We start from the raw sequence: 6,000 nt of genomic DNA, 5'->3' as shown, positions 1-6,000 counted from the left end.
TATGCTGCCTGCAGCTCTTCCTAGGTGTTCACTGAAGTAACAGTGTTTGGATATTGCGTGAATGTGCAGACATGCAAAACTTTGGTAAATGCAGCATTGGTTTTAAAACGTGTTAAAATTCAGTTGCAGAATGGAGCACACTGATACCTTAGTACTCAAATGTAGCAGGATCTACTTTGTTTTCTTTCACAGCCAAGAAGATTAAAATACTCAAAAGCATTAATGGAAATAAGGGGAATAAGCATCGCTGTCTTTTATGAATATAGCTGTCTATTTAAATGCTTGTTTATGTATTCATAGGACAAGGAACAGCAAAATACACACAGACTCTCACACACACTCGCTCGTATATACTCATATTGCTGAAATTACATAGCAAGTCTGGAGATTATACTAGAAATAGAACCCAGATCTCCTGATGCAAAACCTTTTGCTGTAACCATTAGAGAATAGGCGCCCCCAGCCTTAAAGAAGGCTGTCAGATTAAAATGTAAGAGGGAAAGAATCAGAGAAACTTCAAATCAAAGCATGAAATTGAAAATCTGTCAAGATCCGTAAAATGAAAATTCTCTCCAAAGGAAAATTCTGATGTGGTCTCATTTTCTCATGAAATTGGAGCTGGAAACAAGGTCATTCTAGGGGGAAAAAAAAGAGAGAGAGACAGAGAGAGGGAAAAAAAAAAGAAGAAGAAAAAGAAAAAAAAAACACACTCAGCATCAGCCACTTCAGTAAGAGAGTCTGAAGGGTTTTGACAAGTACTGTGTCTAAGCCAAAAAACCCCAGGGCTAGATCTTCCGCAAAAATCAGAAAACTTAAAGGGACATTGTCAAAGTTAGTAGACCAAACATTTGAGCTACTTAAAACTCAGAGTAATATAAGGTTCATACTTTTCTTTATTAAAAAGAACAGCTGAAAGATATTTTTGAAGAGCATAGTGACAGAGTTTGCATATTTATTTTGTAGCTAAGGATAACAGGCTTTGCAACATTTTTTGCTGGATTTTAAACCTCACATTGTAGGTTGAATGATTAATTTCTAATTAAAACTTATGCATTCTCTTTCCTTTGCTCAGATGAAGAAAGCTATGGATAAAATCCAGTGGTAAAAAAAGTGAGTTAAAATGGGACAAAGAGAGGAGGCAGGGGAAAAAGTGTTTATTTTTAAGTGCAGCATGGCATCATTCTGTTATATGAATCTGGCACAAACTGATGTTCTGAAGCACTGAGAACATACAGCTCCTTTGAATTCAACAGGAGATCTGAGTGCTCTGCAGACTCCTTGGGAAATCAGGCCACATAACTTCAGCTTTCCAAAACTTAAGCCTGCAACAATTTATTCACATGACTTGTTTGGCATGGGTGGTTATTCCAGCTGGATTGACAGAACACTTCATTGTCATTCAGGTGGTGTATGCACAGAGATTAGCTGGTGGGTATGTACCTCAGATAGCACAACTTTAATCCACCTTGCTTAAGATGAAGCCTGAGCCGGTCACACCAGGCTCCACTTAATGGAGAAAACAGGTACTTCTTGGGCACTGTTCATCATTCCTGCACCCAGCAGACAAACTAAAGCACAGCAGCTTCAGGAGCATGTGTGTGCAGCACAGACAGTAGTAGGAAGTTGCAGTGGATGTCTCTGACTTGCATCAATGGAGAGTTGATTCTTGAGTTCATCTCATGCAGAAAGGTTGGCTTCAGCTTTCAGATTCAGGCTTCACAGCCTCTTTCCAGCAAAGTGCCCAGAGGTCTTTCTACAAAGCTCACGAAGGATTTGGTCCTATCCACCAGTGGTAGGTTGTTTGCCTGATTGATAATTTAATCATGAAATGAGCTTATTAAGGGTGTGGGAATCCCTCCTCTGCTGGGGAGGTTGGGACAGAAAGGTGTTCTTAGATCACTCAGTGAGAAGGTAGTTCGAACAGAGGATCTTGAACTGGAAACTGTTTCACTTTGCATGTAATTGTTTAATATTAATGGCTGAGAAAAAGAAAGAGATGAAAAAAAAATATTACCTTCTTGCTACAGAGAGGGTAGATTTAAAAATGAAATTTACAGATCCTTTTGGAAGTAGGGCCTGGATCATGTTTCCTCTGGCTAAATGAGCTTCAAGTTGTCTGTGGTGAGAAGAGCTGCTCTCCTCTTTATAGTCTATTTCAAGGTAGGAGTGTGTTCAGATTCCTCAGGCTGTCAGAATGCAGAACTAAATGTAGATCGCCAGTATTTTGGGGGTGGTCCCCAAAAAGTGATTCTTTGCTGTAATGCATAAACTGTGGTGAAAGCACTGTCATTTTAAGCAGCACCAAGTGTCTGATCTTGGGACAGATTGAAACCCACAAATTTTCTTGAGGCCTGTAAAAAGTATGCTTGCTAGGCTATGCTACTCTGGTGATACAGCATGGGAAGACAGAGTCTGGGAGTTTTAAAAGTGTATGAAATGTTCAGTTCTGACAAGAGATGTTAGGCTGGGCATAAGTAGATGCAGATTTAAACCTAGAGGGGAATGGGAACACGTATGTTTCTATGGAGTTATATTTAAAGACTTTAGGATGTACATATTGTTTGAGGTGAGCGTGTCCCTTTGTTGGTTTGCTCCCTAGTCCCTGTGGGGGTTCCTCTTAGGAATCAACTAGTACATAAGAAAAAAGGCCTGACCCAAGATATTGTGATTCAGTGGGCTGCCTGGCAAGTCCATATGTTATTGCTTTTAATCACAGTATTGTGGTATGGGTGATAAACAGCAGCTCAGGAAAACAGCGTTCTGCTTGTGCACAAAGGCATAAACACTGACAGATCTGACATTGAATTGCATGCATTGTGTAAAACCAGGAGACAGCACTAATCTCTCATAAATCTCCTTTCTTAAAGTATGCATAAAGATCACTGTGTCTCTGCTAGATGTTATTTCCCCCTGCAGAACCTAATCCCATAGCTAGCTGCCCCCGTTCAAATGGACCCTCTAGCAGTACCCACGGTTGAGCCAGCTTTTCAGGTGGCAGAAACAAATTTAGTACTCCTGCTTGATAAGAATAACTTAGTTTCTTACCAGATGCTGAAGATGCCACTATCACACATTTCTATCCCATAACTGGAAGGCAACCATCCAGATCTCCTGCTCAAAGCAACTGTTCATACTCTTTGCCCACTCAAGTCCCCCAATTAATTTGTGGGGAAGGGTGATTCAGCTATCGTTAGTGTTGCTTCCTTTTCTAAAGACTTCAGGCCAAGAGATCTCATGTATCTGTGATATATGTTTCAGTGTATTTTTAACAGGATGTTTGTGGTGAGGATTTCTTTGCTCTGCTAGTATTTGAGGGCAGAGATTGGTCAGTCTTAGTCATGAAGTCATGAAGTGAAGCCATGGCTTCACTTCCCCACCTAGGAGACCTCCACATTTAGAGATAACCATGAATTCCACCTTCAGTGACTTTTTTTCCTCTGTGAACAGTAAATGGCTTGCTATTGACCAGAATTTTCCCAAATGTGATCTCATCTGTAGAGACCTGGATCAAGACAGATAGCAATCTACACAACATAATGCAAGTACATTTCTGAGGGAACTGGGATTGTTAAGTTTGGAGGAGGCTCAGGGGAGACCTTATCACTCTCTACAGCTACCAGAAAGGAGGTTGTGGTGAGGTGGGGCTTGGCCTCTTTTCCTGGATAACAGCAATAGGACGAGAGAGAATGGCCTCAAGTCGCACTGAGGATGTTCAGATTTGATATTAAGAAAAATTTCCTCTCAGAAAGAGTGGCACAGGATGCCTGGGGAGGTGGTAGGGTCACTGTCCCTGGAGGTGTTCAAGAACCATGTAGATGTGGCAGTGAGGGACGTGGTTCAGTAGTTTGCTTTTGATGGGTTGGTGGTTGGACTAGGTGACCTTAGTGGTCTTTTCCAACCTTAATGATTCTATGATTCTGTGATTCTTTGTGACAAAAAATAGTGAAGAAGGACAATAAGAGTATACAGCTGGGCCTAAAGACAGTGATTGAAAAGAAACCTGTATTTCCTAAAGCTTGACATATTAGGATATACTTCAGTTAAATGATGTCGTATTTAAATGATGTTTAGGGCAATCCTTTCTATGGCTTTAGTTTAGGTCCATTTCCAATAAAAAGAGGTAAAATAGGTAGCAAAGGAAGTTCTTGAACTTCAAGAAGGCTTTAAATAAAGTTGATGGAAACAGTGGCCTTTCAACATCTACGGGGGGCTGTAAGAAAGAAGGGGACAGACTCTTTAGCAGGGCCTGTGGAGACAGGACAAGGGGAATTGGTTTCAAACTAGATCGGGGGAGATTTAGATTGGATATAAGGATGAAATTTTTACAATAAGGGTGGTGAGGCACTGGCACAGGTAGCCCTGGGAGATGGTGGGTGCCCTGTCCCTGGAGACACTCAGGGTCAGGCTGGATGGGGCTTTGAGCAACCTGATGTGGCTGCAGGTGTTCCCTGTTCATTGCAGAGGAGTTGGACTATATGGCCTTCAAGAGTCCCTTCCAACTCAAAAAATTCTATAATAATTCCTCCTCCTTATTTGTCGCTGGGAACATCTGCAGGAGAAGAGAATCTTTGCTTCTTGGCAGCCCTTTGCTGCCAGTGCAGAGCCACAGTGTTGAGTGCTCTGTTATCTGCAGTGCCATGCACACTGTGGGACTTGGCTCATGCTTTGACTCCCAGCTGATGGAAGAACAGTAGTGGCAGTGTATGTAGTGTCATCCTTTCCTCCGTGAGCAGAAGAACCATTTATGACATTATAATTATTTCTCAGTAATTAAGATCATAACCTAGACACAAGAGAGATGAGCAAACCTACCTTATGAAGATGGCTATTAAAATATATTTTAGCTTCTGGAGATTTTAGGGTTTTCCTGTGGAGGTAGCAATCTCTGCATGGGGAATTTAAGTCTGATGACATTAGCCATGCTTTTCTTTCATCTCAGAGGAGGAACTGAGAATGTGTTTATGTGCCTTATGGCATCTGTGCATTGTAATTTAATTGTATTCTATTTATTTGTAGAAATACACAAAATCCTTATGTTGGTTGACACAAAATCACAGGAGTTGGAAGGGATCTCAGGATCATCCAACCCCCTTGCCAGGTTTTGACCTGGTAATCAATGATTAGTCTTTAATCAGTGAAGTTACTGATTGTGAATGGGAGCAGAGCTTGCTGATGCTTTAAGGCAAAAATCCCGTAGTAATAGATTTACCAAAACTGACTATGTATGAATAACCTTTTAAAAATGTTACAGAGAAACAGAGAGCACTTTCAAAAAACACAAATCACTGTTTCCCTCTTCTGAAACAAAATGTGATAATATCTCTTTAAACATTTTCCAAGTTAAAAAGAGGTCTAGCCCGCAGCTCAACAGCAGGGTTCCCCAATCCAAAATCATGCATTGGATGCTGGAGGTGAGAGTGGGGTCCATGAAAAGAGCTTCAAAACCCCTGCTGTGGTCAGCTGACAGAATATGTCATCCTGGGAGTCCAGTTTCATTTTCCCCCTGTCCAAAAAATGTCTTCAGACTGTCAGACTTGCAGCCACAGAAGATGCGTGGCCTTGGAGCAGATCAGCCAGTTCAGTACTCATGATCTGCACACAATTCATTTGCCTACGGAAAAAAACTGCAGTGCAAGTAGGAGAGTTACTTGGAACCATGTCTGTCTCCCTTAGGAAAGTGTGGCTGGCCCAAAGAATCATAGGTCAGCATCATAGTGTCATTATGGTTGGAAATGACAACTAAGATCACCTATTCTGACCGCCAACCCACCACACCATGCCCACTAATCATGTCCCTCAGTGCCACATCCACTCAATGTCTTGAACACCTCCAGGGACAGTGACCCCACCACCTCCCTGGGCAGCTTGTTGTGAGGCCTTGTGCTTCACCAATCCTTATAAGAAGAAATTTTTCCTGATATTGAACCTGAATCTCCCCTAGCACCTCACATGGTGCCCTTGCTTGCAAGCCACAGCACTCCTAATAGGATGGAGATGGAG

The sequence above is a fragment of the Numida meleagris genome, chromosome 1 (assembly GCF_002078875.1).
Source record: "Numida meleagris isolate 19003 breed g44 Domestic line chromosome 1, NumMel1.0, whole genome shotgun sequence".
Classification (NCBI taxonomy): domain Eukaryota; kingdom Metazoa; phylum Chordata; class Aves; order Galliformes; family Numididae; genus Numida; species Numida meleagris.
Note: the sequence above shows the minus strand (reverse complement) of the source record.